The 13524-nt window shown below is 44.0% G+C and overlaps 1 pseudogene; it reads right to left on the bottom strand.

The window, feature by feature from the left end:
• LOC121291240 overlaps positions 1 to 13524 on the bottom strand; it is a 54008-nt pseudogene that overhangs the window by 33554 nt on the left and 6930 nt on the right.

Below are 13524 nucleotides of genomic sequence, written 5' to 3'. Positions count from 1 at the left end.
GTGGTGATTGTCGCTTTAAGGCCAGCCTTACTGAGTAAGGGTCACGAGCCAGAACAGCCAATCAACACTAAGTATGGGGAAATTTATAAGGGGTGGAGTTTTCCTAGTCTAGTCTAGGATGTATTGTAGCCTTGTTAGAGGCCTGCAGCTAATCCAGTAGCTGTATAAATAAAGTTTGTTGCTCAACTAAAGAAGCCTCTTGGTAGTACATCTCTACAATATTCATTCCTGAATGAGTGGATATTACAGGATACCATGTCTATAAAACTGATCCTTCACTCACTGGATATTCAGCCCTGAACATTAGTGTGGATATTAGGGGATACAATCTGCATAACCTCTGCTCCTTTACTCACTGGATATTCAATCCTGAACATTAGTGTGGACATTTTGGGATACAGTAGAACCATAGAAAAGCTACACTGCAAAAAGAAGTCATTTAGACCATCATGTTTGCGCTGACCAAAAAAGAGAAAAAAATGTATGAACTATAACAATCTGTATGAACTCTGCACCTTCACTCACCATCTTCTCACTTGGTTTTCAGTCCCTGCAGGAAGTACAGCAGCTGTGGAAGAGGAAGGGGAGAATGTAGGGCTTAGGAGCCAGGAGTAGGCCATTCAACACTTCGAGCCTGTTTCACCATTCAATAGGATCATGGCTGATCTGGTTGTGGTCTCAACACCACTTTGCCGTCTGCCCCACATAACCCTCGACTCCCTTGTCTGTCAAAAATCTGTCCAGCTGTGCCTTGAATAAGTTCAATGACCGAGTCTCCACTGCTTTCTGGGGAGGAGAATTCCACACACTTATGACCATTTGGGAGAAGGAGGGAATGGGCAGAGTGGGTGGGCTCTCCTATTGACATCTCTCACAGCCAATCCAAATATTTCTGGAGTAACATGAGTTTCCTGAAAGTTGGGGAACTGACCGGTGAAAGAGAGGCAACTTTGAGTAGCAGATCAGGTGGGGATTTAAACTTGTCATTGTCCCATCTGAATAAAACCTCAGTTATTGCAGCTGCTGTCTCAGTTCCCCCGGTAAATGTTTGACAGAGATTTCTAGTGTGGGAATAGCATTCTTCATCCTTGGAGGCTTTCAAGCTGACAACATCAGTGTGGGATGTGTAGCCTCGGATGTATTTGACAGATCAGAAGAGGAAGACCCACAGCATCCAAGGCAGCGATGATGTGCAGTGGTGGGATCAGCACACACAAATCAGGGAGAAGCACAGGAGAGATGGAGAGAGGATAAGGATCCAGTGCTTGGGCATTGATTTTGGGTGTGAGGTACAGCTCATTTTGTGGGTATATGGCCCATATTTTGATATCCAACAGCCCTGCCCTGTCCAGGGGTCACCCCCTGTGGAGGTTCAGCTTGCCTTAGCTCCAATTTTGGAGGTTAAACATTCACTGCATCTGGTTCCTCTCCTGGGATGTCCCACTCCATTCACCTCTCCTGGGATGTCCTGCTCCATTCACCTCTCCTGAGATGTCCCACTCCATTCACCTCTCCCGGGACGTCCCCGTCCATTCACCTTTCCCGGGATGTCCTGCTCCATTCACTTCTCCCGGGATGTCCCGGTCCATTCACCTCTCCTGGGATGTCCCGGTCCATTCACCTCTCCCAGTTCCTCTCCTGGACTTTCCCAGTCTAGACCTTGTTTGAGAGTGATATTGTTCAGTCTGCAGTACATTAGGATGATTGTGACCATTCTCTCTCTCTGGGGAAAACTGTGATCCATCTCCAGGTGGAGCCAGTACCTGAAACAGTTCTCCAACATCCCACCAGCTTCTCTCTTGTGAGCTGCCAAAGTGAGACGGTTGTCAAAAACAACACCACCTCTTCACTGTATCACTTGACTTTGGGAATTTGCATTTGCGAAATAAAACAGCTTCAGGAACCCAGACACAAAGACAATTCTGACACCTGCAGGTCCAACTAGTGACCACATCAAATCAAATCAAACTTGCAGGCTGCCAGTTTACAGGGGGTAAACACATTATGTACACAGCGTTGGGATTTAAACCCTTAGAAGCTGAATCTATCACAACAGAAATATTATAAATTATAGTCAGCTGTGGCTTTGTTAGCATTCTGCACTGTCAGAGGTACCATCTGAGGGCATTCTGCACTGTCAGAGGTACCATCTTTTAGATGAGTTAAACCAAGGCCCTGTCTGCCCTGCTAGGTGGATGTAAAAGATCCCCTAACACCTTGTCATAGAAGAGCAGGCAAATTGTTCCCAATTTCATGGTCCATATAAATCGCACAATCAATGTCACAAAAACAGATTATCTGGTCATCATCACATTGCTGTTTGTGTGAGTTTGCTGTGTGCAAATTTGCTGACACTTTTGCTAAATTACAACAGTGACCACCCTCAATGAGCATTTTGTTGACTGTAAAGTGCTTTCAGAGTCTGAGTTTGTGAAAGTTGATATATAAATGCAAGTCTTTGTCTCTTAGGCAAATGTTATGCTTCCTGTGAACTGGAAATTATAAACCTATTGATGGAGAAAGTATACCAGCCCACAGTGACATTGACTAATATATTGTGTACAGAACTATTACTGTAGGCGCTTGAGTGTTTCAGTGAATAGGAACACACCATGCTGACAAATGTGTTAAGTTAAAAAAAAGTGAATTTATTGTGAGTTATAAATCTATACAGAAGATTGATAAAAAGGCAAACAAAAACAGCTGACACCAAACTTTGAATCATGCACAATAACAAAGCATTTGAAAGTCACAAACTAAAGCACGGTTCAGTTCTACTCCATATTCCTGAGAACTGGCTTATTTTAATGCACAGGGGGAATAGCATTAAAATTAAAGCTAGGATTTTCAGCAGTGATGTCAGGAAGGCAGGTAGTGCAGGAGTCCCTCAGTGTATCTCACTCTCCAACCAGTATTCAGTTCTGAATACTGATGAAAGTGATGATTGATCTGGGAAGTTCAGCCAGAGCCAAGTCCATGGTACTACAGGTGGCTCAGCTGTAGAGGTGGAACAAAGACTGGAAGAGCAATAGCTGTAGGAGATTTGATAGTTAGTGGAACAGACAGACATTTCTGCAGCTGCAGACATGAATCCAGGATGGTATGTTGTCTCCCTGATGCCAGGGTTGAGGATGTCCCTGAACAGCTGCACAGCACTCTGAGGGAGAGGCTGAACAGCCAGGGCTCATGGTCCACATCAGTACCAATGACATAGGTAAAAAGAGGGATGTTGTTCTGCAGTCAGAATTTAGGGAGCTAGGTAGGAAATCTGTATGCAGAACCCCAAAAATTGTAATCTCTGGATTAATCCCAGTACCAGGCGCAAGTGAGTATGGAAATAGGAAGATAAAGTAGATGAACGTGCAGCTGGAGAGATGGAGCAGGATGGAGGGTTTTCGATTCCTGGGACATTGGGATCTGAAGTCTGGGTGGACTTGTTACTACTGAATTCAGGGCACGCAACTCAAAATAAATGCAAACTGCAAAACTATTGTGACCGCATGATCAAGTTTCCCTTGTGGATTTGATCTGCCTGGCACACATCATCTGCCACGTCATAACTTAAGGTTTAGGTTGACTATGGAAAAGGACAAGGAACAATCCAGAGTAAGAATAATTAACTGGGGCAAAGCCAATTTCAATGGGATAAGAATGGATCTGACCAAAATAAATTGGAATCAAAGGTTGGCAGGAAAAACGGTAACTGAACAATGGGCTGTCTTTAAAGAGGAGATAGATCAGGCAGAGTCAAGGGATATTCCCACAAAAGGGAAAGATAGGGCAAAGAAATCCAGCACTCCCTGGATGACAAAAGAGATAGAAATTAAAATGAAGAAGAAAAAGTGTGCTTATGACAGATGCCAGGTGGATAATACAACTGAGAACCAGGCTGACTATCAAAGGTTCAGAGGGGAATTAGAAAAGCAAATGAGAAGCAAAGAGAGAGTATGAGAAGAACCTGGAAGCTAACATAAAAGGAAATCCAAAGGTCTTCTATAGGTATATGAATAGCAAAAGTGTGGTAAAAGGAGAAGTGGGACCAATTAGGGACCAAAAAAGGGGATTTCCACATGGAGGCAGGGGGTATGGGTGAGGTCTCAAATAAATACTTTGCATCTATCTTTACCAAGAAAGAAGATTCTGTGCAGGTCATGGTGAAAGAGAAGGTTCAGACACTTGCAGTGTTTAAAATTGATAAGGAATGATTGGATAGGCTGTGTGTACTTAAAGATGATAGGGACAAGGATCATATGAGATGCATCAAAGGATAATGAGGGAAGTGAGATTGGAATTTGCAGAGGCACTGGCCATAACTCTCCAATCTTCCTTAGACTCAGAACTGGTGCCAGAGGACTAGAGGAGTGCGAATGTTACACCCTTGTTAAGAAAAGGGTGCAAAAATAAGCCCAGCAACTACAGGCCAGTCGTGGTGGGGAAGTTTCTAGACTGGATAATTCAGACAAAATTAATAGTCACTTGTGCAAATTAAGGAAATCCGGCATGGATTTGTTAAGGGCAATTAGTATTTAACAAACTACTTGAGTTTTTTGATGAAGTAACAAAGAGGGTTGATGAGGGCAATGCTGTTGATGTAGTGTACAATGACTTCCAAAAGGCATTTGATGCAGTGCCACACAGCAGACCTGTAAGCAAATTTAGAGCTCATAGAATAAAAGGGACAATAGCAACATGGATATAAAACTGGCTGGATGACAGGAAACAGAGTGATGGTTAATAGATGTTCTTTGGAATGGAGGAAGGTTTATAGTTGAGTTCCCAAAGGGCCAGTGTTAGGACCCTAGCTCTTCCTGATATATATGAATGACCAGGACCTTGCTGTACAAGGCACAATATCAAAATTTGCAAACAATACAAATCTTGGAAGTATTGTGCACTGTGAGGACGATGGTGAAGAACTTCAAAAGAACATGGACAGGTTGGTGGAATTGGTGGACAAGTGGGAGATGAAATTTATTGTAGAGAAGTGTCAAGTGATTTATTTCAGTCGAAAGAATGCAGAGAGATTATATAAACTAAGGAGTACAATCCTAAAGGGGTGCAGGAGCAGAGGGACCTGGGTGTATATGTGCAAAATCATTGAAGGTGGCAAGACAGGTTGAGAGAACAAACTGAGCTTTATCAATAGGGATATAGAGTACAAAAGCAAGGAAGTTATGTTAAACCTGTATAAAACACTGGTTCAGACTTAATTGGATTATTGCGTCCAGTTCTGGCCACCGCACTTTAAGAAGGATGTGAAGGCATTAAGATAGGGTGCAGAAAAGATTCATGAGAATGGTTCGAGGGATGAGGAATTTCAGTTATGTCAAAAGATTGGAGAAGTTGGGACTTCTTGGAGATGAGAAGGTTGAGAGGAGATTTGATAGAAATATTCAAAATCATGAAGGATCTGGACAGAATAGATAGGGAGAAACTGTTCCCTTTGAAGAAAGGATCGAAAACTGGAGGGCGCAGATTTAAGGTAATTGGCAAAAGGAGCAACAGAGACATGGGGAAAAACATTCCACCGCGAGTAGTTAGGATCTGGAATGCAGTGCATGAGCATGTGGTGGAGGCAGGTTCAATCGAGGAATTCAACAAGAGGGAATTGTATTATCTGGAAAGGAAGAATGTGCTATGAGGAGAATGCTGGGAAGTGGTACTAGGTGTGAAGACTCAGTCACATTCCTCACTCCTGAAAGGTTCCTCCCCTGTGTGATTCCTCTGATGTCTCAGGAGACTCAAAGACACCACGAAACCTTTAACACAAATCTCACACTTGAAGGGTTTCTCTTCCATGTAGCATGTGATAAAAAGTGCTTGAAACAGTGCACCTTGGATGTAAAGAGATCTTTAGAATTCCCTCCTTAAACCTCTCTGCATCTTTATCTCTCTTTCCTCTTTTAGGACCCTCCTTAAATCTCACACCTTTGACCATGTTTTTGGTCATCCCCTCCTAATATCTCCTTCTTTGTCTCGGTGTTAGCTTTTCTCTGATGACGTCTCTATGAAACACTTTGGGATGTTTGACTATATTAAAGTGCTCTATAAATACATACTGCTGTCCTCTCACATTCCCTCCAATCCTCAAGGCACTGACCTGGAGTACAGACTGTGGACATTGATTGGCCTCTAGTGCTCTGTTCGAGTGGCCATTCAGCATTTGTAGACCCAGACAGTGAATGTTGTGAGACAATGGAGACTGTCACAGCCAAGACACATCCTGCCCTCCCCCTGACTTCCCAGCTGAGGTCACTGATGAGGAACAGGATTCCTGGCTGATTCTCCCCCTCCATAGACCAGAGATGCTAAGGCTAATTGAAGTCCCTCCATTACTACCCCAGGAATGGCTCCTCCCCTGGGTGCTTATGCTGGTAGATCAGAAGCTGAAGCCTTTCTAACTATTGAGTATCTGATTGCCTTCTTGGTCAGAGTGAGAGTCATTGAGTGACTTGTACCTGATGCTGCACTGAAAGGATACTGAGTTTATACAGGAGCTTCTATACATATTGATGTCTTCCTTTGGTGATGTTTGGTGATCTGGTCAAAGGTTAAATTGGCCTTTTTGAAATTTATGGACTGATGGTGGGAGAGGATCAAATCAGACACTGCTGAGACAGACAGTGCTTTGGAACGATAGCTCCCCTGTGCGAGCACTGAAGAGTAAACAATACAGACAACTCTCAGTGCAACGAAGCAGGTGACCCAGCTCCAAGACCATATGGAGACATTGGTGTATGGTGAGAGGAGGAGGTGAAACAATCCTGGCACACGTCACACTGGAACGGTTTGTCTTCCATGTGGGTTCACTGATGTTCCAGGATGTCCGACAACTGTGTGAAGGCTTCATTACAGAACTCACACCGATCGGGTTTCTCCCCTGTCTGAGTGTGTTGATGGACCAGGAGATACGCTGACTATGAAAGTCTTGTCACACCTGAATGGTTTCTCCCCAGTGTGGATCCTCTGGGTTTCAGATCGGAGGATTGGGTTAAAGTTTTGTCACAAACATTGCACCTGAAGAGTTTCTATTCTTTGTGAGCTCTCTGGTGTCACAGCAGAGTTGAAGATTTCAGAAGTTTAATGTAAGTTCCAGACTTGAAGGGTTACTGATGGACCATAACTTTTGTGATGTCTTCAAGCCTCCTGGTACACACGAGGATTCACAGGGGAGAAACCAGTCAGGTGTGATTTGTGCAACCGAGCTCAGGGAACACCAACATGTTCACACTGATACAGCGGAGCCTGTAGACATACTATACTTGGATTTCCAGAAATCGTTTGATAAAATGCCACATCAAAGGGGATAACATATTAGATTGGATAGAAGATTGGCTGGTTGGCAGAAAACAGAGACTTTGTACAAATAGGCCTTTGTCTGATTGGCAGGATGTGACGAGTGGGGTCCTACAGGGATCTGTGCTGGGGCCTCAACTTTTTACAATTTACATCAATGAGGGGAGTGAAGGCAGGAAGAATAAAAAGGAGAGCATTACTTAAACGGAGAACGATTGCAGAATTCCAAGGTGCGGAGGGATCTAGGTGTTCCAATACATGAGTCACAAAATGTTAGTATGCAGGTACAGCAAGTTACTAAGAAGGCTAATGGAATGTTATCCTTTATTACGAGAGGAATTGAACATAAAAGTAAGGATGCTATGCTTCAGTTATACATGGCATTGGTGAGACCAAACTTCGAATACTGTGTGCAGTTTTGGTCTCCTTATTTAAGGAAGGATGTAAATGCATTGGAGGCGGTTCAAGGGAGGTTTACTAGATTGATACCTGGAATGAGCAGGTTGTCTAATGAGGAAAGGTTGGACAGACTGGGCAAGTTTCCACTGGAGTTTAGAAGAGTGAGGGGTGATTTGATTGAAGTATACAAGATCCTGAACAGCCTTGACAAGATAGATGTTGAAAGGATGTTTCCTCTTGTGGATGAGTCCAGAACTAGGGGGCAATGCTTTACAATTAGGGACCGCTCTTATCGGATAGGGCTGAGGAGAAATCTTTTCTCTCAGAGGGTTATGTAACTTTGGAACTCACTGCCTCAGAAGGTGGTGGAGGCGGGGTCACTGAATATTTTTAAGCAAAGGTAGATAGATTCTTCTTAAGCAAGGGAATCAAAGGTTATTGGGGGCAAATAAGAATGTGGAACTCAAAACACAAACAGATCTTACTGAAACAGAGCAGGCTCAAGGGACTGAATGGCCTACTTCTGCTCCTATTTTGTATGTTCGCTTCAGGAAACTCGTGTTACTCCAGAAACACTTGCAACAATTTGAATTTTAAACAATGTTCCATGTGGTCTGTAAAATGGCTACTGCCCTGAAACCTTTATTTACATATGATGACATCAGTGGTCACATTAATATGGATATGGGAAGCTACAGTGTACAAAGGCATTTATCCAAACATCCCTTAGTTCATAAAAAAACATGTACTATTGTTTACAAGGTACTCTACATTGACAGTCCACCAAAAGAAAATTGTCACACTTCAACACTTTGTTCTTTCTGGTCTGTTCCGATTTCGTCGTTCCCTACACACACATTGCACGCACAACCTTTAAAGTGTTCAAGTCTTCTTATGGTATGTGTGAGAGTTGTTGTTGGCTGTTCATCCAGTGTCTGCTGGTTCTTGAGGTGACGTCTCTCTGGGGAATGTTGTTGCTGTGGTAATTGTTGCCGCTGATCCATTGCATTTGTTGGGGAACAGTTGATCTCTGGGATTGACGGTCCTTCAGTTCCTTGCTCAGTTGGTGAAATCAGATCTGCCTCATCAGCTGTCTGCTGTGAAGGAGCAGCTTCTCCGGTTGCACGTAGATGTCTGCGGTTGTGACGATAGATCTGGTCCTTTACTTTCACTGTGTATGATCGAGGTGACAACTTCTCTACACAGGTCCCAAGTTGCCAAGTGAGCTGATTTTTGTTGAGTGTGTTGAATGTTTTCACTCTGACCAGCTCTCCAACTCTCAGCTCTGGCAACGATGTGGCAGCTTTATTAAAGTTAAATTTGTCTTTCTGTTGTTTCACTTTGATCTTGTCACTCACTCCCTGTTGCTATTTCTGACCTCTATAGTTTTTTAGCTGTTGGAAGCGTAGTCTGGGTGCGGCATGACATTAGTCACTGGACTGGACAACTTTCCATGCCTTCAGTAGGTATGTTTCTCCACTCTAAGATTGCCTTGTATACATCTGTGATGGGTCTAATTGATTATTTGATGATCCCTTTGGCAGTTTTCACCGCTGCCTCAGCCTTTCCATCTGACTGGGGATATTGTGGAGATGATGTAGTGCTGAATTTCCCAATTATTCATCAAGTGTCTGAAAACTTCACTCGTGAATTGAGGGCCATTGTCGCTCATCACAATGTCAGGAATGCCATGATGGCTGAAGTGTGCTTTCAGGCATTCTACAATCTCACTGGTAGTCATGGACGTCAGCTGGTCTAACTCCCAGTAGTCTGAATAGTAGTCGACTGTGACAAGATAATCAGTTCCAGTGAGAGTGAAGAGGTCTACTCCAAGCTTCATCCATGGTCTATCTGGGATGTCATGAGTCATGAGCAGCTCTTTACCTTGCTTAGCTTGATGTTCATTACAAACATCGCACTGGCTGATGTGATCCTTAATCTCATTGCTCATGTTTGGCCAGTAGAGCACTTCTCTTCCCTTCCTCAGACTAGACTCGATTCCTTGATGGTCTGTGTGGATGCGCTTCAGCATCTCTTTTCTCATCTCTTTAGGGATAGTGACCCTAGTCCATTTGTACAAGATGTCATCTTGGAAGATCACTTCATCTCTGTCTGCCCAATTTTCTCCTACAGCAACAGGTGTGTCTCTGATGGTTTCAGGCCATCCTTTCATCACAACTTCCTGTAACATTTGAAGAATTGTATCTCATTGTGTAGCTTTCTTGATCTGAGCAAGACGCTTGTCTGTCAGATTCAATGTCTCTGCTGGGTTGATGACTTCCAGAGCATGTCGTGCTGTTGCTTCTTGTTGAATCTGGAAGATTTCATTCTCTGTACCAGCATCATCCACTTCCTTCAAAGAGAGTGCAGCTCTCGAGAGCATGTCGGTGATGTACATCTGCTTCCCTTGCTCGTACTTCACTTCCAAGTGATATCTCTTGAAGTGAAGTAACATCTTTTGTAATTACTTTAGAGCAAATAGAAGTGGTTTGAGAAAGATGCTGTGAGTGGCTTGTGGTCAAGCTCTACCATCATTTTCTCTCTCTGAAATGCTCACAGGCAAAGACAAAAGCCAGGCTCTCTTCCTCAATCTGCGTCTAGTGTCATTCTGTTTGTGTTAATGCTCTGGATACAAACACAACTGGTTGTCCTTGCTGCATGAGGGTTGCTCCAAGTCCTGTTTCACTGGCATCTCACTGCAGGGTGACTTCACCAATGACATCATCATACCTCAGCACTAGCGTTGTCGTCACTAGTTGTTTGATGTGAGTAAAAGCTGCTTCTTGTTCTATGCCCCAATATCACTGAACATCCATTGCAGTGAGCTTGCAACAAATTGAGTTAGAACTTGGTTTGGTAGTCTCCCTGATGTCCCAGGAGGTACAACAGTTGCGTGAGGGCTTTATTACAGATCTCCCCTGTGAGTGCATTGATGGACCAGGAGATACACTGCCGGTGTGAAAGCCTTATTACACACCTCACACCTGAATGCTTTCTCTCAAGTGTGAATTCGTTGGTGCTTTCGGAGATCGGTGTGTGGATGAAAGCTTTGTCACAAACGTCATATCTTGAGATTTTCTCCCCTGTGTGAATCCTCTGGTGTCCCAGGAGGGTCGAAGATGTCACAATAGATTTATCGCAAACCTCACACTTGGAGGGTTACTCCCCTGTGTGGCTCCTCTGATGGAACAGGAGGTTCGATGACCTCGAAAATGATTTGTCGCACACATCGCATACGAATGGTTTCTCCTTGGTGTGGATGTGTTGGTGTACACAGAGGCTTGCTGTGTCAGAGAATGATTTGTCACACACCTCGCACCTGAAAGGTTTCTCCCCTGTGTGAATGCGTTGATGTCTACGAAGGTTCCCTGACTGTGAAAATGATTTGTCACACACCTCACATGTGAACGGTTTCTCCCCTGTGTGAATGCGTTGGTGTATGCAGAGATCTGATGATGAGGAGAATGATTTGTCACAGACCTCACATGTGAATGGTTTCTCCCCTGTGTGAATGCGTTGGTGTACGCGGAGATCTGATGACAATGAGAATGATTTGTCACAAACCTCACAGCTGAATGGTTTCTCCCCTGTGTGAATGCGTTGGTGTCTGCGGAGAGTTGATGAATCCGAGAATGATTTGATGCACACCTCACATGTGAATGGTTTCTCCCCTGTGTGAATGCGTTGGTGTATGAGGAAGTCCGATGACGACAAAAATGATTTGTCACAAACCTCGCACTTAAATGGTTTCTCCCCTGTATGAATGCGCTTGTGTCTGTAGAGAGTCGATGACCGTGAGAATGATTTGTCGCACACCTCGCACGTGAATGGTTTATCCCCTGTGTGAATGGTCCGATGATTCACCAGGCCCGATAATTGGGCAAAGCCTTTGTTACACACCTCACATTTGAATGGCTTCTCCCCCGTGTGAATGCGTCGATGATTCACAAGTGTGGATGATGTTATGAAGGCTCGATCACACACCTCACACTTGAATGGTTTCTTTTCCATGTGGCTGCCCTTGTGTTAACGGTTGTACAGCAGGTCCATCTGGTGTCTTAAGAGATCTTATGAGCCTGTGGACCTCTCCTCACACACCTTATGCTTGAACAGCCTCTCCCCTGTAGGAATGAGTCAATGGCTCATGAGGCTCGATGAAAGATTGAAGCTCTCACCACACTTGGAGCCACTCACACTTCTTCCCAGCCTCACCCTGACCGATCACCACAGCTGAACCTTCAGAAAGGTTGGTTCTGATGGAAGGTTCCACACCACTGACCAGTTTCAGATCTGATGATATGTCAAAGCTCCCCTGACCTGACCGATTTCCAGATGTTGGTTTCACTGCCCAACCTTCTCTGTGTTGAGCAATGCTATAAAGGGACTGGATGTCTTCCCACAGTTGTGCAGTTGTTCCTTGGGTGATGGTCAGGATCTACCTGCGGTGTCTATCCTCTCTGTATTCTCTGGTGTAGTACGGTGCAATCCTTCTGTAAAACAGGAAAAGGAAACATGATTTCCTCAACTCCCTCTCCTTCTTTGCTAAAGGGACTGACTCCTCAGTTAGAGACTGTTCTACAGTGAGTGCCAGTCTGCTATTCCCCTGTGTGGAGGATCAGATGCAAGTCCTTTCTTTTTCCTCACTTGACTGTGTTTCCTCACACACCCTGTGTTTCCAGCAGGGACACTGGATAGTGACCAGGAACAGACCATGGGGCTACTTTCTTTCCTTTTTCAGGAGCAGCATTGGGTATATTTTAGAGTCCAGGTTTAACCGAGTGAAGATTATTATTGAATCTGCATCCACCATCCAATCAGACAGTGCATCCCAAATCCTAACCACACGTTGTGTAAAAAAGGTTCTCCTCAAATCACCTCTGATTCTTCTGCCAATCATCTTTTATCTGTAACCTCTAGTTATCAACCCTTCTGCCAATGGAAACAGTTTCTCTTATTTACTCTGTTTAAAGCCTTCATGATTTTAAACATCTCTTAGCCTTCTCTGCTCCAAGGGAAACAATCTCAGCTTCTCCAGTCTATCCACGTAACTGTTATCCCTCAATCCTGTAACCTTTCCAGTAAATCACTTCTGTACCCTCTCCAAAATTTCTCCAAAATTCAGAGATAGGGCAGTGGGAGGTCTTGGAGGGATTTGAAAAGACAGGAAACATCGAGCTCCCAACACACAGACAGAACTGACCATTCACAGTCCACAGGATAATAACCAGCTCCCAACACACACACACACAACTCAACAATAGGAAATCAATAAGAATCCTCAGACACTCTGAACCTCCCAGATAATTACACCTCACCTTCTCATATTCAGTAATGACCCATCAACAAAACTCAGCCTGTAAATCAGAAGGGAAATGCTTCCAATAAACACACTCAATATCCAACACACAGCTCCAGTCAAACAGTTCAGCACAAAGCACCCAGAAAACAGCTCTCTCAGCTGGATCTTCTCACACAGCATAAGGGGCATTTCCACACCTGATTCCCCACAGAATAGTCAGACTGCCTGAACATTAGTGTGGATATTATGGGATGTAATTATTATAAATTCTGTTCCTTCACTCACCATCTCCTCACTTGGTTTTCAGTCCCTACAGGAAGTGAACCAGCTGTGGAAGAGGAAGAGGAGAGAATGGGCAGAGTGGGTGGGCTCTCTGATTGACGTCCCTAACAGCCAATCCAAATATTTCTGGAGTAACATGAGTTTCTTGAAGTTAAAAGCAAAATACTGTGGACGCTGGAAATCTAGAACAAAAACAAAAATACCTGGAAAAACTCAGCAGGTCTGACAGCATCTGCAGAGAGGGATAC

This window comes from Carcharodon carcharias, chromosome 19, assembly GCF_017639515.1.
Source record: "Carcharodon carcharias isolate sCarCar2 chromosome 19, sCarCar2.pri, whole genome shotgun sequence".
Taxonomy (NCBI): domain Eukaryota; kingdom Metazoa; phylum Chordata; class Chondrichthyes; order Lamniformes; family Lamnidae; genus Carcharodon; species Carcharodon carcharias.
Note: the sequence above shows the minus strand (reverse complement) of the source record. Positions and strands in the feature narration are given on the sequence as shown.